Below are 23,342 nucleotides of genomic sequence, written 5' to 3'. Positions count from 1 at the left end.
TCCAGGAGATATGTCTAAGCCACGAGATAAGAGTTATACCCCCATGTATGAGTCATTCATATTATCTTGCAGCAGGGAATCCTTTTAATGGAGGCAGCCCACCCTCACTGCAGGGAATATGTATTGCCTGACTTAGTTCTTTTGGTTTTCCATTTAACTTCCTCTCATACCTTAGGCTCTGAGAGTTCTTCATTCTATAAACCCATTCCTAATGCCTGTTCTTCACAATCCTGTTGTTTGAATGATGACCGTGATAATGATGATGGTAATGACACTGAATGCTTGCTATGAGCCAGACCGTGCTCAAGGACTTATAGATATAACTCCTCACTACAACCTAATGAAAAAGGTATTAGTGGTCTCTTCATTAAACTCAGGAGGAAACTGAGGCTTGGAGGTGGGATGTAACTTGGCGAAGTCACATAGTTAGAAAGTGACAGAGCTACAGTCGGTTGAACGTCCCGACTTCAGCTCAGGTCATGATCTCGCGGTCCGTGAGTTCAAGCCCCGCGTCAGGCACTGTGCTGACAGCTCAGAGCCTGGAGCCTGTTTCAGATTCTATGTCTCCCTCTCTCTGACCCTCCCCCGTTCATGCTCTGTCTCTCTCTGTCTCAAAAATAAATAAACGTTAAAAAAAATTTTTTTTAAAAAAAGAAAGTGACAGAGCTAGAACTTAAACCCAGAACAATCTGCTCAAGAGCCCATAACTTTAACCACTTTGATCTTTCTCTCCTTTATTTTTTTTTTTAAATTTTTTAGTGTTTTATTTATTTTTGAGAGAAAGACAGAGACAGAGTGCGAGCAGGGGAGGGGCAGAGAGAGAGGGAGGCACAGAATCCAAGACAGACTCCAGGCTCTGAGCTGTCAGCACAGAGTCCCACATGGGGCTCGAACCCATGAACCATGAGATCATGACCTGAGTTGAAGTCACATGGTTAACCAACTTAGCCACCCAGACGCCCCTACTTTCTCTTCTTTAAATGACCTATTTTGGGGGTGCCCGGTGGCTCAGTCAGTTAAGTGTTTGACTCTTGATTTTGGCTCAGGTCATGATCTCACAGTTTGTAAGATCGAGCCCCACATCAGGCTCTGCACTGACAGCACAGAGCTTGCTTGGTATTTCCTCACTCTCTTTCCCTCAAAATAAAGAATAATAAATAAATAACATTAAAAAAATAATAAACATTACAAAAATAAATGACCTATTTTTACTCACATCTTGATCCCAACCTGCCTGCTGACACTTCAATTTTCCATGTCCCTCAGTTTGAGCATATATGGCATCCTGACTAAGTTCTCTCGAATCTAACCCAACAAAGAAGCCTAGCTTCTGACTTCCCCATGAGGGCAGATGGACCAAACAATGAAGCAGAATTAAAAGTTGATTCAGAGGGGCTTCTGGCTGGCTCAGTTGGAAAAGCTTGCGACTCTTGATCTCAGGGACATGAGTTTGAACCCCACATTTGGTATAGAGATTACTAAAAGAAAATAAACTTTTTAAGAACATGTACTAAGAAAAGGAAGTTGATATAGAATATTACTTATAGTTATATATATTTATTCCTGGGCTATTTTATATTGAAGATTGGCTAACTAACAGTTATATCTAGAATACCTCTCTTATCCACTACAGACGTAAACAACAACAACAACAAAACAAAAACAAAAAACAGAAAACAAAAACAAAAACCCTATGTAACTCTTTCCCAGCCCCTTTTCAAACAAGAGTGAACATATGACACAGTTCTGCCCAATGAGAAGCAGGATGTCTACAGGTCAGGGGTGGACAGGCTTCTAAGAAACATTTATTTTCTTTGAAAAAAAGGAAAAAAGATCACCAGTACTGACGCATTCCGCTTGTTGCTGCCATAAAAATGTGATGCCTAGAAACAATTCAGCAATGTTGAGATGACAAGAAAGCATGCCAATACATTGAGGATAGTGGAGAAGAAAGTTAGATTCTTAGACTCTGAAGACATTGTTGAACCTCTGCTCACCCACTTGTGTGTGAGATAATTAAGCATCTCTAGCCACTTAGTCAGCATACTTGCAGCATAAAGCATTCCTTACTGATATAATAGTAACAATAAATGGTTTGCATTACATAGTATGGATTCAATCATTCTAAGAAATCCTTTGCTGGCTTCTAAATATATTAAGTTAAGCCTCTAGGAATGGTCATATAGGCTCTGGGGTAGGAGGAGCCTAAGATCTTTACTATGAGGACTCCAGCGCCAGAGAAGGGAAAATCCTGTAACCAGCCACACACAGAAGGCAATACGTTGAACTGTATATGATACACTGAATGAAGCAAAATAAAAGATCGAACAAAAATAATCACTTCTATGAATTCAAGCCAGACAATATCAACACAGGGGGTAAAAATAGCAATAATATCCACAGCTCAGAGTCAGAAACCTGTGTTCTGATCCTAAGCTTCCTACCTTGGACATATCATTTAAGCTCTCTGAGTCTCAGTACCCTCGTTTGTAAAATGAGAGAAGGGAGGGACAAAATGCTTAAGCAAGGGAGGAGTAGAGAGAGAAAGAGAGAGAGAGAGAATCTCAAGCTTTGCTAACAAGTGCAGAGCCCGACCTGGGGCTCAATCTCATGTACTGTGACATCATGACCTGAGCCAAAATCAAGAGTCAGGTGCTGAACTGACTGAGCCACCCAGGCACCCAGAACCAGATAACTTCTTGATGCAAAGGCATATCTAAAACATTTTCATTCCTTGATTCCATATATTTTCCCACTTAAGGTGAAAACATATGACTTAGGGGTCAGTAAACTTTTCTTTTGCACACGAAGAGCATGGAAATATAACCTTATACCTCTGCTTTCTAGATACATTGAGTACAAAGGTAATTATTCCTTAGCAAATTATGTGGTAAGAATTATAGCAGAGAATCTGCTGACAACATACATCATTATCCAAAGTTCAACCAAATCATAAGACAGAATCAGTGTTTACTTCATGTAATGTTCTTGGTGACATAGGGCAACCAAGGGCTTCCGTTGTTCCATATCAAGGGACTCACAGAGAGGACCCATATGAGTGAGAGGTTATGTAAATAAAATAAAATCTGCTCAAAGGCCAACTTAGAGAGATCTTTGCTTTTCCTCTTTTCCTTTGCTACTTTGCCATGTTATCTATCCTCTTCCATTCTAGATATACCGCCCCATTGTTTGCCCCCAACAAAATTAATTTCATCTCATATTTTGATCACTGCCCCCTGCTTTTCAATGTGACATGATTAGATTACCAAATAAGCCAATCCTGTGTTATTTCATCAAAAGGAAAATTCTAGTCTCACAGAGAATATTAAAGGGGGGGGGGGCAAAAATGATGGGATTTACCTGATTGATAAATCCAGAAAATTTTTAAATCTTGAAATTCTAAAATTTTGTCATTTAATTCTTCCATGTTCCTTTTTCATATAACATACCACACTGAGCTTAATAAGTAGCGATTACAGATGTTCTAAGTTGAAAGTGGCACTCTTGACACTATAAAAACTCACAGGTAAATAATAGGTTCTTTACTGTCAAGGAGTTACATAAATACCTATAATATATGGCAGTCCAGTCCAAAAAGCAATATGGAAATGTTAGGAAGAAGAAATTAATTTCAACTGAAAAAGATTTCAGGAAGAATTAAAATGGAGAATAGACAATGGCTCATGTTTATGTTCTATTCTGAAATATGCTTTCTAGTTTCTGAAGTGTCAACCTGTCCAGAACATAACTTAGATCAAAAAGTGAAATACCATATTGGCTGGCTAGGATCTTCAGTGCCATAGCAAGATGAACTCTTAAGGAAGTGGATTCTACCTTCCTTACAGCTGCGTCCTTGTCGTCCCCATCCCACGTAACCAAGAGAAATAAGGAGAATGTGGAATCCAAAGTCAAGAGCACCAACGACAGATACAGAGCCAGAATATGCCTCTGCCAATGATGGTGCCATCCTTTCCGCTGTCACCTAATCCTACCCGTGAGAGAAACCTCCCAGGAATACCCAGGTCCCCAAAAAAATCTCAACTGCAACAGCAATTCCTTCCATTCACAGATTTCTTCCTCCCTCAACTCACACCTCCTACCATCCTCCACCCCCATCATAGTCAGTATGCTGGCCTTTGCTTCGACATGCTTCCTCTCAATGTCTCAGTGGGTCTGTTTTGATAAAAAAAGAACATCGTGTTATAAATGGTGCTGTCTGACGCTCAGGCTGTGAGCAGCCAAGGAACTATAAAGATCTGTTTAGAATCATGACCACTTAGCAGGCACACGGCCACTAGGACTTTATGACCATTAATTGGTTTATCCTCCTTGAATCCCTCCAAGGCATCTCTTATTATCTCCATTTGACAAATAGAGCAAAACTAAAATGCAGAGAAATCGACTAATTGACTGAGTTGCCATAAGGGGAAGAAGATGGCAGCAGACTATTAAAATCAAGTCCTGTCATGAAACTTGAAGATCTTGAATACTTGCCTGCCTTTCTGAAACATGTTAGTATCTGAGTTTTTTTTAATTCAGAAGGAGATTCTTGGAAACTCTCTAATTCCTCCTCCACTTTCCAAACCAGAAAGTTAGGGCCCACTGAGATCAAGGACTGGGTCAAGGTCATGTTGTGACTCAAAAGAGGAGTTAAGACTCCAACCCAGGTATCCACACCCCAGATGCAGTGCTCTATCCACACTGAGGAAACCCAGATCCAGAAACATGAGGTCACACAACTTGCTGATGGTAGTGCTACACCAGAGTCCTAGGAGAGGTATAAGAACAGGTGTATCCTCTGTGCATTGTGCAAAGTCCTATGGCCACGGAGCCAAGTGGAGAGTAGAATCCAGCCTGTACCCTCTCGGCCAAGCTCTATGCTTTGGGGCAGGAGTAGCCCCATCCAGAAGAAGGGACACCATCTGTCCATAGCCGCCACCACTCACAGAAGACCCTTTCTTCTAACATGCACTACAGCACCATACAGACCAGCAGCAGCTCTGAGACCAAGTCTCTTCACTCCTCATTTAGTGCTGAATAGGAAGAATGAGTTGTCTTTGGAATATGGAAAAAGGAAACCAAGAATTATATGTGGCTTCTAATATCTGGGATATTATTGTATACCAAGAAGATGGCAATGTAACCAGATTGCTTGGCTAAAAATGTGCCAGGGTACTTCATTCTCGTTATAACATAACACACTCTAAATGTAGCGCAGTTGATTCAACTCCATATTAATTAAATATGTTTTGGATTTTTTAAAAACACTTTTTGTAAAATGTGTGCAAGTGGTCCAAGTTTTGCACAAAGGAGGATGCCAGGATAAGTCTTCTAAAATTATAAGGGAGTGCAGTCTCCTTTGTATCTAACCTGCCCCGACTGCCACTGATCCTTCATCCCACTAACACTGGAGGTGGGGAAAGGGGACAAAAACCGATACTCATTCTCTCTGGAGGGACAACTGCCAGAAGAAGGATTTTTCCATCTTGGCTAGAGTCCTAGCCACTCCATTTTTTTTTTTTTTTTTAAGAACAGATCAGTGTTGTAGTTGTAACACTCCCCGGGCTAGGCCTTCTACTACAGCTGTATTAGATCTCCTGGCATCCAGCAGCCCTCTGCAGTGCAGCCAGGACAGGCTGGCAGCCGTGCTACCACGAGTGAGCAGTAGGAGCTGTTCAACATGGGGAGGAGAGAGAAGGGAGAATCAAATGAATCTGAGATTTCTAACTTGTCCAACTGCGTACAGGACAATATCAATAACCAAAACGGAGAAAGGAGAAGGAGGGGAGTTTTGAAGTCCAAGAAAATGAATTCTGCTTGGGAAATATTGATAGGCAGCTATAAATAAATGTCTGAAGCTCAAAAACACGCAGGGTAGGGGCAGAGGTGCGAGAATCAGGACGGGGATCATGAGGCTTTCTTCTCTGTGTCTTTGCATTGCCCAAAGAGCCCATTATATTTGCCAGAAGGTAGAATGGGAGGGTGGGAAGCAGGAAGACCATTTCCAACCCTTTCGATGATCTATTATTGCATCACAAACTGCCTCAAACTTAGTGGCTCAAAACAACAATTTCTTCTTTTTCACCATTCTAAGGGCTGGCTGCTGGGTGATTCTTCTGCCTTATGTTGTGGTGACTAGGACACCAGGATGATGGGGACACTGAAATGGCCTCATTTCAAATGGTTATCAAGGGGTAGTGGATGCCAAAAGGTGAGGACAACTAGAGCCGTCAGCCAGGTGACCTCACTTCTCCTCCATGGACTTTTCTCTGTGGCTGCTTGAGCTTTTTCACAGGTGGCAGCTGGATTCTAAGAAAGAGCCTTCTAAGAGAATAAACCCAAATGTGCAAAAGCTTCTTTAGCTTCCTCTTGCATTATGTCTGCTGATGTCATAGTGGCCAAGGCTCGTTAAATGGTCAAGCTGAAATCAATGTGGAGGGAAGTACACAGGGCATGAATACTAACTAGGATGTACGGTTCATTGCAGGCCACCAAGGACATAGTCCACCACGCCTTCTGGAGGAACTGAGGGCTCTCTATTGTACATAATATCACAATTAGACTTCTTAAACTAGGATTTGGGGCCGCCTGGGTGGCTCAGTCGGTTAAAGCGTCCAACTTTGGCCCAGGTCATGATCTCACCATTCGTGAGTTCGAGCCCCGCCTCAGGCTAAATGCTGTCAGTGCAGAGCCTGCTTCAGATCCTCTGTCTCCCTCTCTCTGCCCCTCCCTCGCTTGCATGCTTGCTCTCTCTCTTTCAAAACTAAATAAACATTTTTTAAAAATAAATAAATAAAGTAGGATTCAAAATCTGATCTAATCTCCTCACTCATGTTTCCGCACGAGTTCTCACTCTGCATAGACTAGACTTCTTTGAATCCGAGACTCTGTGATAGGAAAGAATCCTAACATGGTTCCATCGTATACACACACACACACACACACACACACACACACACACACTCACGTGCACACAATCACTGCCAGTCCCACCTATGAGGCTTTTCTCAGACCCTTCTCCTTTTTTTTTTTTTAATTTAAATTTAAGTTAGTTAACATACAGTGTAGTCTTGGCTTCAGGAATAGAACCCAGTGATTCATCTTTTACATATGACACCCAAGTGCTCACCCCTAAAAGTGTCCTCCTTAATGCCTGCCACCCATTTAACCCATCCCCCCCCCCACCCAGACCCTTCTCCTTCTTAATGCTCCTTCTAAAATCCAGTCCTTTAGTTTCTTGTATCTTGCTCCAAGACAAAAACCCTTAACCACACTGCCTTTTAAAGGGACTTGACTTGCTCCAGTCTCTCTGATTTCACACAAAATTCATTCTGTTCTTAGGGAATAAATAAAGGAAATGAGGAGAAACAGAAAGGCAGATTGTGATGTAGCTCTGGCTCCGGAAGCAGGCTTAGGATAGAATCTGGGTCCTGCCGCTTGCTGACCTGTGACTCTACACTGACGTTTTGTTCTGGTCTTTTCCTTAAGCCTCAACGTCCAATGTGTAAAATGAAGATTATAAGAGTTACTACTTCCAATGACTTATTGGGCCTAACTATGATAATGAATGTTAAGTCTTTAACATGTTGCCTGACACAAGGTGAACCCTGGGTACCTGTTAGCTCTTATTATCTAAAAGACACAATATGCCGTGAAGTCAATGACATGTGAACAAAAAAGTTACAACAGAGCCCAAGCTCTCAATGCAATCAGATTTAAAAATAAGGGGTGTGGGGTGTGTGTGTGTGTGTGTGTGTGTGTGTGCACGTGTGTGTGTGTGTGTGTGTGTGTGTGGGGAAGGGGGTGTAGCTGCAGGATTTACTGGTTCAACAAATGAAAAGTTCAGGTGCAGAACAGGCTGAAGTCAGAGTTTAAATCCTTGTCAAAACTCAGGTTTTGTTTGTTGTTTGTTTTGTTTCCTGTTGTTTTTGTCTTCTGGCTCCACCCTACTTTCCTCATGGGTGTCATTGTGAGGCTGCCCAGGGTGGCAAGACAGTCTCACCAGTATCTCTTTCTTGGCCTCTCCTTTGTAAACCCTTTGAGGAAAAAGTGTGAGTCTCTCAGAAGTCTCAGCCAAACACTCACTGCTTCTAGTTGCTCAGTTTGGATCGCCAGCCAATGGCTGAGCCAATTGCTGTGGGCAGGGGAATCCTGTGATTAGACAGAGGCCATATGGTCAGGTCCAGAGCCGCTCTGGAGTACACGGCTGACAGCGCGAGAATGTGGGGCCCAGAGAACATCAGGCTGCCACTCTCAGAAGAACAACTGGGGGAAGGGGCAAGTAACATGCTCCCACAATACTGGAAACCACGGCATTATTTCTAATGGTAAAAACCTAGGAATTGCCCACAAAAGAGTTAGGTGAGTTATAGAATATGCATATGGGAATCTAGGAAAACAGTAATTTTCAATGAATATCTGAATCATGTGGGAACATTAACGCTCACTATGTTAAGTGAAAGAGGCTGGAACAGAAATACACATGCACATTGTACACAACACTACAATCCTTCAATGCTAACAGCGAGCAGGAAGTGTGGCCACGGTAGTACGTGCGTACCGCAGCTAGTGTGGCTGAACCAGAGCAGACGGGACAGGACCGCGATGAGGGGGAACGCAAGGATTTTGTGCAAGAACACAACACTGTGAGTTAATCACCACAGAAATAAACAGTCCATTCAGAGATAAGTCTGTTTTCTTTTGCCCGTCTGCATTTTTAACACTGTCATAGTCAAAGAAAACATCCAAGACCTGCTTTAAGCATGTATCTGCCTCTTTCTTATCTCATCCTCCAAGAGAAAACTCATGGAAGACATCAATTTCTATGTCAGAAATAGCCCCCAGGTTCTTATTAAGGGCAAAAACCACATGCCATTTCTATAGGAAAGTTCGACACTATATGCTAAGGAATAAAGCAGTGAAGACACAGGGGGATTAATAAAGAATCGAGGATGTCCCTAGACTGGTGTTTGTCACCTGTCTCCTTCTGAAACCTTTCAAGACTCTTCCTTACACTCCCACACAAAAATCTCTCTTCTATTATCTATTGATGGGAGGCTGTATATAATAAGAAGCCACTGTGACTTCAGTAATGCTTTTGACCGCTTGTACTTTATTAATCACATCTACAATATTTATTCTGTCAAAAACACCCATACAGCTATGGCTTGGCATACATGGAGGTCCCCAGACCCTTGCCAGAGTCCACACTATTGGGTGAAGCTGGTAATGCCTATGCAACTCTCATAGATCAGGAAAAGTGTTTTTACAAACCATACACAGTAAATGATCCTAAAAATCCTCTTTAGACACCTCTCTCCCTCTCCCTTGACTTCCCACTCACAACATCCAGTAAAGCTCTTTCCCTCTCCCCGTATCAGTCCAGCACTCCTCTGTTCCCCAGAGGCACAGACCCCCGCCCTGTTCATCACAGTGTGTGGCTATCTTGATTTTTATCAAGAGGGCCAGCCCCTTGAATTCTCATGGAGAAAACAAGTCCTCCACGTCATTACACTTGATTTCATTCTGGTTTCTCTCTCATGGCCACCTCCCTTCAGTTACAATGTCTCAGCTCTTCCAGGTAGACAGGACAGGACGGCAGGACAGGACGCATCTCTCCTTTCAAGGCCCCCACTGTGTCTGGGCGATTGTCAGTTTCTTCCAAGCTTCCTCAGGATCTATGCCTTCTTGTTTTCCCAGTCCCCTGCCCAGGTGACAACCAAGCAGTCTCCAATTGTTCCAACTGTTGCTCACCGGCAAAGGAGGAAAGGCTTTCCAAGAATGGGAGGGGAGGTCTCTTTTTTTTTTTAATAGTTGACCTTCTGAAGACAAGATTCTACCCCTTCCCCACTGCTTTTTTTTGTAGAAACCCAGTGGATAACTCTTACAGTGGAAATTTCAAACCAAGAAGGGATGGCAACATCTTGAAAAAGATGCCCTTTTAGACTCCTGTCAAAATCAGCCACCAGATCTTCCTTTTAGAGATTTCTTGACTCTATTTAGAGTTTTAGATTTGTTTCTTTCTTTCTCCCAGTAATTTTCTTGGGTGAATTTCCTCATGACAGCCCTAAATCCTCCCTCCACCAGGTGTGGCTGCTGACTCTCTGACCCGCATCTAACCCAATATCAAGAACTATCTCTTTTGTTGATTTGAATTGGAATTAGTCATATCTCTCAGGGGTAGTGTGATCAGTTAATATACTGTCCAGATAAGAACATGTTAGAATGTTAGACCACAAGAGAGAACTTTTAATAATTCAGCTGGGACAACAGGCATAAACCAGGCCTCCCCTTATCAAGTCCTTATTGAGCAAACCCTATATGATTACCCAAAGGCCTTAACACAGAGGCCTGTCCCCAGTAGATGCTCAATAAATATTACTTCACTGATTGGGTCCAACATGTTGTGTCATTTTTCTGATGTTAATGTCACAGTACATTAAAAAAAATTTTTTTTAATGTTCATTTATTTTTGAGAGAGACAGAGTGCAAGTGGGGGAGGGGCAGAGAGAGGGGGAGACAGAATGTGAAGCAGACTTCAGGCTCTGAGCTGTCAGCACAGAGCCCCACGCAGGACTCAAACCTACGAACCATGAGATTATGACCTGAGCCAAAGTGGAACACTTAACCAACTGAGCCACCCAGGCACCCCACAGTACATTATAAAGTTCCATCTTTTGCCTTTTCTTTCTTCTGCTGTATAACTCCAGTCATATGCAGTAAGATATGATACCACATTCTTCCCTGAACGATCTTCAACTGTCCCTACCAAACCTTTTTCTGAAAAGATATTTTTAGCTCTCTTTTCTCATGCCAAAAGGAGGCAGTCCTCTTTTGGTGCCTAGCATAGCTACAGTTCACGGTCCCTGACGCATGTAGCTGCTCCAAAGCATTAACTGCTGGACAAACTGACTGGTGTGTTTGCCTCTTGTCCATCTACTGGTCACCATAAATGGAGAGAATGTCTCCCTCTCATCATTTTCTTAAGGAAAAGACTTAAGTATGGCCTAACAGGAGAAGAAGTAAACAAGATCTGTATATAGTGTTTTATTAAGATTGATGGCAAGGTCTCAGAGCACCTGGGTGGCTCATTAGTTAAGCATCCAACTTGGGCTCGGGTCATGATCTCAAGGTTCATGGGATCGAGCCCTGCATCTGCACTGACAGTGCAGAGCCTGCTTGGGATTCTCTCTCTCCCTCTCTCTCTCTCTCTCTCTCTGTCCCTCCCCGATTCATGCTTCCTCTCTCTCTCTCTCAAAATAAATAAATAAACTTAAAAATAAAAATGATGGCAAGGTCTGAACTGATATAACCTCCTCTGCTGGTTTTATGGATATCGTTGGCATTAACAAGACTGGGGACAATTTCTGCTTGATCTGTGACACCAAGGGTTGCTTTGCTGTTCATCAGATTACGCCTAAGGAGGCCACTTACAAGTTGTGCAAAATGAGAAAGATCTTTGTGGGAATGAAAGGAATCTCTCATCTGGTGCCGCATGATGCTTATACCACCCACTATTCTGATCCCCTCATCAAGGTGAATGGCACCACTCAGATTAATTTGGAGACTGGAAAGATTACTGATTTCATCAAGTTTGATACTGGTAATCTGTGTGTAGTGACCAGAGGTGCTAACATGGAAAGAATTTATGTCATCACCGACAGAGAGAGACAAACTGGTTCTTTTGGTGTAGTTCACATGAAAAATGCCAATGGCAACAGCTTTGCTACTCGGCTCTCTACCATTTTTGCTATTGGCAAAGGCAACAAACCATGGATTTCTCTTCCCTGCAGAAAGGGTACCTGCCTCACCATTGCTAAGCAGAGAGACAAGAGACTGGCAGCCAAATAGAGTGTTGGGTAAAATGGTTTCCAGGTGATGTGATTGGAAGTCTTCATACTTACTATACGTGATCTTAGCCAAAAGGCCGAGAAGCGATGGAAGTCTTCATACTTAATTAACATAATAGAGCATGATTAAAATAACACTAAAAAATAAAAATGCATCCCAATGTGTGCTGTGCATGGTAGGGGGGTACAACCAGGAGCACAGCGGATACTTGGAGTCCCTGCCTTCCCAGAACCAGCAGGGCAGGTCCACTGCAGGGCATGTGCCTGCAGACAGGTGATTACAATGAACACAGAAGTGCTTTGATGGGAAGTAGAGCGTGCAATGGACGCCCCACACTCTTCCTCCCCGCACTGCTTGGTTACCTATTGCCCCTCCCTTCCTTTCCCTTCCCCACCACAGAATCCAGCACATCACTAGGCTCATTCAATTCCACTTCCTAAATAGCTCTCAAATCTCTTCAATTGTCTTCTTCCCACAGTCTTTCTTCCTAGGAAAGGAAAGCTGAACCATTTTTAAGCATTCACAAAATTCTAAAACTCTGATTGCAGGAGATTATTATAGTAATCTGTGCTTGAAAAGATGGACAGCAGAGTAGGGAAGAGACAGTGAGGATGACATGGAAGGAGAAGGGGATAAGACATTAGAAAGAGCCCCGCAGAAACCCAATGTTGAAAAGAAATTACAAAGTAGATTGAGAAGTGGAGAGAGTTAAGTAGAAAATCGGCAGAGTGCACTGTCATGGAAACCAAAGGAAGAGTTTCCAGCAGGAAAAAATTGGTCAACGGTGTCAATACTGCCAAGAGATCAAATAATATAGGAGCTGAGAAGAGAACAGTAGATGCAGCAAAGTTCGTCACTTGAGATGAGTTTTTCAAAATCAAAGTATTGAATGCCTATTAGACGCGGGGGAGCCTCTTTAAAGGACGCAGAGATTTGCAGATCCAAGTTGCTGTTTTCCAGAGGCTAATCATGGAGTTTACAAGCAAAATTGCAAAGGCACCAGAAATATCCCCTCCCTCTTCTGCAGCCAAAAAACTTGTAAATACTACAGTACATAATGAGCCAAATGAGTGGTACAGACATATCCTGTTCTCTGGAATGAATACTATAAATCAGGAGAGTTGTGGTTTTTTCTGATATCTGTATTTTAAGGTCATTGCTAACACCCTGGAGCACTTCCAGGTAAAATAGCCAAGATGGAGAATGATTTAGAAACCATTTTGATAGAAGAAGTAACTGAAAAATAAGGGTTACATTTGAATTAGTCCAGGTAACTAGGATAGCACTCATCAAATATTTGAGGGGTTTTTATATAAAAGAAGAATGATATGTCTTTTGTATTGCTGCTGAGGACACACCGAAAACAAATAAGGCCCAGGGAGTCAGAAATTATCTTAAAATTAGAGAGACAGAGATAGAGGGAGAGAAAGAGGAAAGAAAGAAAGAAAGAAAGAAAGAAAGAAAGAAAGAAAGAAAGAAAGAAAGAAAGAAAGAAAGAAAGAAAGAAAGAAAGAAAGAAAGAAAGAAAAAGAAAAGAGGGAGAGGAAAGAAAGGGAGAGAGAGGAAGGAAGGAAGGAAGGCAGGCAGGCAGGCAGGCAGGAAGGAAGCAAAGAAAGATTCTTACCAGTAAATGCAGTGAGCTGCCATGTTTATGTATTCCCCATCTTGGACATGTTCCAGCAAAGGTCAAAGGGTAGAAAGTGGGACTCAGCATCTTCCAAGATGTCTTCAACCTCTAAGATTCTGTGACTCCAGTTCAAAAATGGTCACTTCCTTCCAAGGTCGACAGAAAAATCTTTGTGGAACAAGTAGGATATCCAATCTAGACTTGGAAGATGGTCAGGATTTTGATAGATGAGCAAGAGAAGGAAGGGCACGTCATGTAGAAGGACAATAAGCTTGCCTTGCTGGAGGTGACTTTTCACATGAGGGTCCAAAGTCATCACAACAAAACTGACAAAGCTTTCATTGCCAGGGTGAGGGATTTGAACAAAATATGTTAAGCAGCAAGCAGCCATCAAGGAAGGAATTTTCTTTTTTTTCTTTTTTCTTTTTTTTTTTTTTTGCAAGGAATTACAATTCAATTAAGGAGAGCTTCAAGGAAGTTTGTTCTGGCATTTACTTAGGACAGATTAGAAACAGGTGAGACTGAAAAAATCAGGAAATTACTGAGAAAGATAAGAAAATAGGAACCGAAACTCAAGGAATGGGAATAAAATTAAAGTTTAGAATAATGGAAACTTTTGGGAAAGAAGAATCCATAGAACTTGGTGGCTGGTTATGTCGGGAAAGAGGCAGAAGGAAAAAATCAGAAGAATGAATGAACAGGTTTGAGTCCATGTAAGAGGGAGATTGAGAAAAGCAGAGTGTCTTGAAAACAACAAGGTCAGGGGGTGTAATCTGAGAGACCAGTCACAGTCCCAAGGTCCCAACGTGGGAAGCCAGTCTAAGAAGAACTCCGGCCAGGACGACATCTCCAATTCAGGCAGTGTCTCACTAGCATCCAGTGGAATATTACCGGCTGCTATCTCAGAGGAAATTGGGTTCCCTGATTTTCTAAATGAGCCAAGCTGTTGGGCTGGCAACCAACACACATGACAGGCACTTAGCCAAGCATAAAGCAACAGGTCTAAAACATGTGAGTGTGTAGATAAACCATCTCCAGCATTTAGCAACCTGCTAAGGGAACTCACAGAAACATAGGAAAAAGAAATCTCTCCAAACTCCAGAGCCCCTGTTTTTTACACTTATATCAAAACATGTATAAACCTATTATGAGATCTACTTTCTCTCTTACTGGGAAATACGGCAGAGAGGGATACTCCAACGCAAAAGCATTTTTTTGAGGTGGTACTTGAGATAAAATTGGGGTAAGAAAACTCTTCAACATAACTTAGGCTCAGTCTATGTAGAAAAAGTAAATATAGAGGCAGAGCTGATGAATTTGAACAATGTAGAGAACCAGGCTGGATCATTCAAACTCCTAAAGCTGCTTTTTTTCTCACCAGTGGTTGGTTTTATTTTGTTTTGTTTTGTTTTGTTTTGTTTTGTTTTGTTTTGTTTTGTTTTGTTTTGTTTGTCTTTGCTTGGATTATCTGGGCAATTACCTCAACTCTCCATTTCACTCTGGTTCTACAGACATGGCACTCTGAGTGTTCTATTTTTATCACGTTCGAACAAGGACGGAACACAATGAAATGAGCCTCACTGAGGGATTAGGCCAGCTGAAAGGATGTGTTTCCTGCACATCCTATGTTTTCCATGATGCGGAAAAATGAGCCGTTCCCTGCCCTTGGTCTGCCCTCTCCACTGACAATACTTTCCTCCTCAGAGAAAAGGGTAAAGCAGAAAGCAACATTTGGGAAAATATTTATGTTGATAAGGGCGAAATGAAGGACTGCTGTCTGGGAAGTATACTTAATGGACCAAGTCATACAAGAGTCCGTAACTCTGGAAGTTCCCTAGAAGGCTGAACAGGGTTTGCTCCATGTCGTGGACTTCCCTAAGCAAAGTCGAAATTCAGTGACTCCCTGAAGTTCATAGGGCCAATTCCAAGACTGCAGCCAGGAGCTCTGAGTTGAAATCACTTGCACTGTAAGCTTTGGATACCAATAGGATTCCATGGCTGGGAACGGCTGGATGCTTTGGAAGGCAGTTTTCTTTCTTAGCTCTCTTTAGGTCTGGTGACCTTGGCCTTCAGTTTTCCTGTCCCTATAAAAACCACTCTTCCTTTTAAGTGAGCTTGAGACACACACCATAGATGCTTCTTGAAATATCATTTTGCAGAAAGGCAGTATTTTTCTATTTACAGGAAGAGAAAGGGTGGTGAAAAAGGACTGAACGGCTTCCAGCTGCTGTTGAGAAAGGGGGACTAGTTACAGAATGGGGACATCCCTTCTTCAAGCCCTGTTCCCTAGGCCTGGACTCCTGCACGGCCAGCTCCACGGAGCTCAAAAATTCAACTTGAAGAGCATGCTCCATACCTGCCTTACTACCACAGTATGAACGGGGACTGAGATGAAATACACACAAATCATCTTAGGACCTTGGAATCTCTATTACGCAGAGAGGTGAAGACACTGGGCGACTCTAGATGTACTGGCCTCCCAGCTGAAGGACTCTGCATCACAGCTTACATATCCAGTGACATATCCATGCCACTCTAGAATGGCTTAAGGCTGGCTGTGCAGTTAGGAGGGCTGGCACCAGATTTTGTTTTAAAGCTGAGTTTACATCACCGTCACCCCGTTTGCATTTAGATTGAATTTTATAATCAATGAAACTAGCAAACATTTCTAAAGATGCTTTTATTTAAAATCCAAGTAGGATTGCAGCTACTTCAATAGTCCATAGTGTTAACTGAGGTCCAGGTTAAAGCTTCCTCAAGCCATGGGTTTTATCCCAAAAGAGAACTTCAAGAAAAATCCTTATGAAATGGTGCCCAGAATCCATTTAAAGATGCATAAACCTCAGAGAAACAACTGGTCCGGGGAGGAATCAGGCTATTTATGACGGCGACATACTTTACAAAAGCTCTCAGAGGGGGCTGACAAGGCAAGCAAAGAAAGAACTTTCTTAAGTAAATATCAAATCAATTAAAGGAAGAGATCCATGGAAATAAATCATTTACAGAAACAGGTCCTACCTGCGGTTTCCAACACAAAATACGCTCAATGCTACACCTCCAGTAACTAAATACAAATGGATTCCAAAGTGATTCAATCTTCACACACTGAGTAAGAGGCAACCTGCTAAAGCAAAGCCTGCAAAACAAAGGTTTTCAAGATATAAAAATTCATAAACCTTTCTTATCAGAAAAGAGGTGAATGAATATTGTTGTATTCTTATAGCATGTTTGCTTTAGCATTTGTCATGTAGTTATTCTGTGCAAAGGTAAGGTCTGGTATGCAGCATAATTATTCTCCCACCTCCTCCTGTCACAAGGTCTCCTTAAAGGGCAAGTTCTTTCTTTAGTTCTTTAAATGCTCCCAAAAAGATATCTTAAGGTCAAGAAACTCCAACAATGTGCAAATATCTTTCAGAAGTAGTCGATTTCCCCCTAGTCCCATTAGGGGAAATCTTATTGTAGTCAGTCTAAAGCACGTTAATGGAGGGTCATGTTTCTATTTACTCTGAGACGGTAGTAGGAATCAGAAACAGGAGGAAGCAAGACCCTCACAGCACTGGAGCTCCGCACTCCAGTTGGGTCACCATCTTCTAGTCTGGATTCCAGATGATATCAAAACGACGTTCCACATAATTCATCAGAGACATATATATGTCCATGTATGTGGGGTCTATTGAAGCCTCCTGTCAAGACTTAAACTTTCACATTGGCAAAGGCTTGATTATAAGATTTGGATTGATTAGTGATGCAACATTTCTGTGAGATTTGGTAGCCACAGATTTTTTTTTCTTCAATATATGAAATTCATTGTCAAATTGGTTTCCATACAACACCCAGTGCTCATCCCATAAGGTGCCCTCCTCAATACCCATCACCCACCCCACCCTCCCTCCCACCCCCCATCAACCCTCAGTTTGTTCTCAGTTTTTAAGAGTCTCTTATGCTTGGTAGCCACAGATTTTTTTGTGTTCTTTATAAATTAGTCATTATGAGATGGATTTTGATAACATTTTTCTCCTCAAATATCCTCTTATAACTGAAATCCGACAGAGTAATACATCTGTATCCAACCAAATTAGGCAAATTTCCCTAGTAATTTCTAGCCATGTTCTGGTATATTCAACAAACATTTATGGGATGCCATTACTTACCCGACACTACACAGGGCGCTGGCGGGACAAAAGACAGACAGTCCTCCCACAGGGAGAGCAGGAGAGAATGTTGTTATGGTGATGGTAGGTTGTGGTAGGTTACATGAATTTATACATGGGATGAAATTTCATAGAACACACACATGCGCATATGCACAGACATACACATGAGCATATGTAAACTGGAGGTCTGTAAGTCTAGACAATAGTATTGTAGCAGTGGCAGCTTCCTGGTTTTGATAATGTAAGAATATAGTCTTTGCAGAAGCTAGAGGAAGAGATCACAGAACTCTTGGTTATCTTTTCAACTTCTCATGACCCTAAAATTACTTCCCTAAAATAAAGTGTTTAACTGGAAGAAAAAAAAAGATCCAGGGCGCAGGGGGGCTCAGTCGGTTAAGTGTCCAGCTCTTGGCTTCAGCTCAGGTCACGATCTCACAGTTATGGGTTAGAGCCCCACATCAGCCTCCATGCTGACAGCACAGAGGCTGCTTGGGATTCTCTCTCTCTCCCTCTCTCTCTGCCCTTCCCCCACTCATGTGCTCTGTTTCTCTAAATAAATAAATAAATAAATAAATAAATAAATAAACAAACAAACTTTTTTTAAAAAGTAAGAAAAACACTAGCCTTTACATGGAGATTGCTCAATAGTGGGACAGATAACTAACAAGTAGATTAATTAATAATCACAGATTTTTATGTTTATTTTTTATTGAAATATAATTAACATACAGGGTTATATTAGTATCAGGTGTACAATATAATGATTCAAGAATTCCACACATTACTCTGTGCTCATCACAGTAAGTATATTCTTAATCCCCTTCACCTATTTCACCCATCCCTCACCCATCTGGTGACCATCAATTTGTTCTCCATATTTAAGAATCTACTTTTTGTCTCTTTTTTCTTTGTTTGTTCATTTGTTTCTTAAATTCCACATATACGTTAAATCATATGGTACTTGTCTTTGTCTGACTTATTTCACTTAGCATTATATCCAGTCCATCCATGTTGTTGCAAATGACAAGGTCTCATTCTTTTTTATGGATGAATAATATTCCTGTGTGTTTGTGTGTGTGTGTGTGTGTGTGTGTGTGCGTGCGTGCACGCATGTGTGTGTACCACATCTTTCTTAATCATTCATCTATTAATGGAAACTCAGGTTGCTTCTATATCTTAGCTATTGTAGATAATGCTGCAATAAACACAGGAATGTATATATCTTTTTGATTATTTTTTTTTTTTTTGGTGGAGGGGCAGTGTAAAAACCCAGTAGTAAAATTATACTGGATCATAGAAAATTTATATTTTTAATTTTTTGAGGACTCTCTATACTGTTTTCCACAGTAGCTGTACCTATTTACATTTCTACCAATAGGGCACAAGTGTTCCTTTTTCTCTACATCCTTACCAACATTTTTTATTTCTTGTCTTTTTGATTCTAGTCATTCCAACAGATGTGAAGTGATATCCTGTTGTGGTTCTGATTTAAATTTCCCTAACGATTAGTGATGTTAAGCATCTTTTCATGTATCTGTTGGCCTTTTGTATGCCTTTTTTGGAAAAATGTCAATTCAGGTCCTCTTCCCATTTTTTTAATCAGATTATTTGCTTGTTGGGTGTTGAGTTGTATGGATCATTTATATATTTTGGATATTTACCCTTTACCAGATATGTCACCTGCAAATATTTTCTCCCATTCAGTAGGTTGTCTTCATTTTGTTGAAGATTTTCCTCACTGTGCAAGTGTTTCATTTTGGTATGGTCCCAACAGTTTGTTTTGCTTTTGTTTCCCTTGACTCAAGAAACATATCTAGAAAAATGTTTCCGTGGCCAATGTTGAAGAAATGATTGTCTATGTTTTCTTCTAGAAGTTTTACAGTTTCAGGTGACATATTTAGGTCTTTAATCCACTTGAGTTTATTTTTGTATATGGTGTAAGAAAGTGGTCCAGATTCATCCTTTTGCATGTAGCTGCCCAGGTTTCCAGCACCATTTGAAGAGACGGTCTTTTTCCCATTGTATATTCTTGCCTCCTTTGTTGTAGATTAATTGACCATATAAGCATGGGTTTATTTCTGGGCTCTTTAGTCTATTCCATGGATCTACGTGTCTATTTTTGTGCCAGTCCCCTACTGTTTGGATTACTACAACTCTATAGTACATCTTGAAATCTGGGATTGTGATACCTCCAACTTTGTTCTTCTTCCTTAAGATTTTCTTATGTGGTGTGAAAAACATTTTTTAAGAAGTGCTGTTATATAAAATAATAAAGGAGTGCTCTCTTAAATAGAACAACCCAAGAGAGAAACTCTGAGGGGGGGACATTCAAACTGAGACCTGAACAACTGAGAATGAGCCAACTAGGCTTAGAGAGATGATCAGCAAACACAGTAGAAGATCCTGGCTGGCCTAAGTCAGGATGACCTTCAAAACTGTGACTTTACTAAGACAAAGTCTTGAAGGATAGCCAGATTTCAGTGGGCTGACCTTATATTAGGGAGTGCTTCAGGCCCTAACAGACAGTAAGGATATAAAAAGAATGCAAAAAATTCACAAGCACAATAGTCATTAGATCCAGTAGATGGCAAGACATTTAAATATCTTAAGAGTCAAAGAAATGCAAAATTCAATCAAGTGATGATAGCAGGCCAGCAGGAATTGCAGAAATGATGAATAGATGGAATTATTAGGAAATATATCTCTTAAATCCAGCATTTAGGAACGTGAAACCACCCCAACTACGATAAAATTCAGGGTGTCCCAGAGTCTCTAAGAATGCAACTGCATTAAGGGAAAAAACCAAATTGAGATGTAATCTTGTCTACATGGAGTAAGCATCTCCCAGCCTTGGAAGAGTTTCCAATTAAGCAGAGAAATGGTTAAGAAAACCAAACTCCTATGATTAATATTTCTATGTTTAAAAATCTAACCAGGCATGGCATGTGCCTGTAGTCCCGGCTACCTGGAAGGCTGTGGCACAAGGATCCCTTAAACCCAGGAGTTCTGGGCCATGGTGCCCTATGCATGTCAGGTGTCCACACTAAGTTCTGTGTCACTAAGGTGACCTCCCTGGAGTGGGGACCAACAGGTTGCCTAAGGAGGTGTGAACCGGCCCAGGTAGAAAACGCAGCAGGTCAAAGCAATCCTGCTGATTAGGAGCAAGATTATACCACTGGATTCCAGCCTGAGCAACATAACTGGACCTTGTCTTTTTGCCCCTACCTGAATCCTGTATCTTCGAAATAAGTAAACAGCAGAAGTTAAAAAAAAAAAAAAAAATCTGAGCATACTTGGTTATTTTAAGTATTCATGATGCAAAAGAAAATTTGACCTATTAGAATAAAGAGTCAAATTTGTAAATTTAAAATGTATATAATTGTATAACAGATTTTGATTTGTTGAAATCTAACTGTATAATAACATTAGAATATTTAAGATAATCTACATTTGTGTTCGATTAGATTTAGAAGAGTTGTTTTAAAACTTAAGAAGGATTTTCTTTGTTAAATCATAGGAAAATCACACATATTACATTTAGAAATGCAGTTTTAAATGTTTAAGGGCTTTTATTTACAAACATTATTTAAATTCCTATAAACTGACGTTAAAATTTGCTATACTTTTAAGTAGAATAGTAAGATTACAAGCTAAATTTAAAAGCATACAGGAGAACAAAGTATTTACAATTCATAATTTAAATGTATAATGATAAATGTAGTATATTAAATATTAACTTTTATATATCTAAAGTAAACTCTGAATCTTTTTCTGCATAAAAACCATGCTCAAATAAAAAAAACTCTCAGGGTGCTTGGGTGCCTCAGTCGGTTAAGCCTCGGACTCTTGGTTTCAGCTCAGGTCATGACCTTGCGGTTTCTTGGGTTCAAGCCCCACATTGGGCTCTGTGCTGGCAGCACAGAGCCTGCTTAGGATTCTCTTTCTCCCCCTCTCTATCTGCCCCTCCCTACTCACATTGTCTCTGACTCTCTCAAGATAAATAAATAAACCTTTTAAATAAATAAATAAATAAATAAATAAATAAATAAATAAAAACTCTCATATTTATAGCTTGAGTACCAAGCTATTGAAAAGATTTCCATAGAATGGCAGTCCCTATGAGCCCTGAAAAAAATTATGACATATAGATACAGTGGAACAAACCAACTTTTGCCTATGTATTAAAGGAAGTGATTTATCCTGGGGAAATGTATTTTGTTAAATGCTAAATTTGGGGTGCTTGGGCGGCTCAGTCCATTGGGCATCCGACTTCAGCTCAGGTCATGATCTCACAGTTCCTGAGTTGGAGCCCCACTTCGTTGGAGCTGTCTGTGCTGACAGCTGAGAGCCCGGAGCCTGCTTTGGATTCTGTGTCTCCCTCTCTCTCTGCTCCTCCCCTGCTCACACTCTGTCTCTCTCTCAAAAAAAAAAGAAAGATTAAATGCTAAGTCTGAGGTGTTATCTGTATTTTTGTGGGTTTTTTTTAATTTTTAAATGTTTATTTTTGAGAAAGTGAGTGCATGTGCACATGCTCTCTCTCTCTCTCTCTCTCTCTCTCTCTCTCTCTCATTCACACACACACACACACACGAATGAGCAGGGGAGAGGCAGAGAGACAGGGAGACAGAATCTAAAGCAGGCTCCACAGGCTCTGCCTCTGATCTGTCGGCACAGAGCCTTGACACAGGGCTCGAACCTACAAACCATGAGATGATGACCTGAGCTGAAGGCAGACACTTAACCAACTGAGCACCCAATTACCCCTGAGGTGTTATCTTTAAAAAAATCACTTAACAAAGATCCCCTCAAGGTCATCACAATTTCTAAGCACATGCATTAACTCCTTCTAGATCCCTTAATACTTAATACATATTTTTTACTATATCACTTCTTACATTAAAGTGTAAGTTTTTGTTACATATCTATTTTCCCATTTAACCATAAGTTCCTACTAGGTTAGGAATCATTTCCTATTTATGATTGTATCAAATGACTATGACACTCTGAGCATCTTAAGCTGGACAAAAAGCTTCCATAGACATCTCTCGTGGACCTGAGATTAATTCTAAGATTTTCTTCCCATTAGCCTCTTCAAAAACTCAGACACCAACCCAACTGGCTTCCTGCCTTAGCTTCCTAGATTCATCCAGCCCTATTTGGATCTCTGACCCAGTTTCAAATTGTTTACACTGGCCCTGACCTGGCACTCACTGCCTTAGGACACAGATTCTGGCATTTTTCCACTGACTCCACCCACTCCAACCACAGAGCAGGACCAAGTCTGTCAATGAAGTGCATCAGACATTCAGAGTTCGGAAGAATGTCTGAAAATAATAGTGGCCTAATAAGAGTTTAAAGACAAACTCATTCAATAATCATCTAAAAGTTTCCTGAACACCTCCAGTGTTCAAGGTGTTCTGCTGAGAACAGGGATATTAAAAATGAATAAGATGTGGTACCTATAGTCAAGAAGGTAGTGAACGACATTAGTGTTCTTATAGAGTTATACATGAAGTGCCATAAGATCATGTTAGACAAGAGCACAACCCAAATGGAGATAAAGGGTAGTAGAGGAAGGACTTCTTATAGCCTGTGGGCCTGTTAAATTTTGGTGGCTAGATCAACAAGGCTTTGTGACTGTTTTAATGTCCGGAAGCAAAAGGGGTCTACAATGACTTTGGGAATAGTGTTTGATGAGGTCCTGGACTGAG

At 41.0% G+C, this 23,342-nt stretch overlaps 1 long non-coding RNA gene and 1 pseudogene across 1 annotated transcript in view; one reads left to right on the top strand and one right to left on the bottom strand.

Annotated features, from left to right (window-relative positions):
* The first annotated feature begins 11,283 nt into the window (after positions 1–11,283).
* On the top strand, positions 11,284–11,975 carry LOC106984861 (40S ribosomal protein S4, X isoform-like; annotated as a pseudogene).
* A 1,458-nt stretch (positions 11,976–13,433) lies between these two features.
* The window catches only part of LOC128314374 (uncharacterized), a 30,449-nt gene continuing 20,540 nt past the window's right edge, over positions 13,434–23,342 (bottom strand). Inside the window, exon 3 of the long non-coding RNA XR_008295938.1 lies at positions 13,434–16,613. This is a non-coding gene — a long non-coding RNA (uncharacterized LOC128314374). The remainder of the gene's footprint in view (positions 16,614–23,342) is intronic.

This window comes from Acinonyx jubatus, chromosome A1 (genome assembly GCF_027475565.1).
Source record: "Acinonyx jubatus isolate Ajub_Pintada_27869175 chromosome A1, VMU_Ajub_asm_v1.0, whole genome shotgun sequence".
Taxonomy (NCBI): Eukaryota; Metazoa; Chordata; class Mammalia; order Carnivora; family Felidae; genus Acinonyx; species Acinonyx jubatus.
This window is presented reverse-complemented; position numbering and strand designations above follow the sequence as displayed.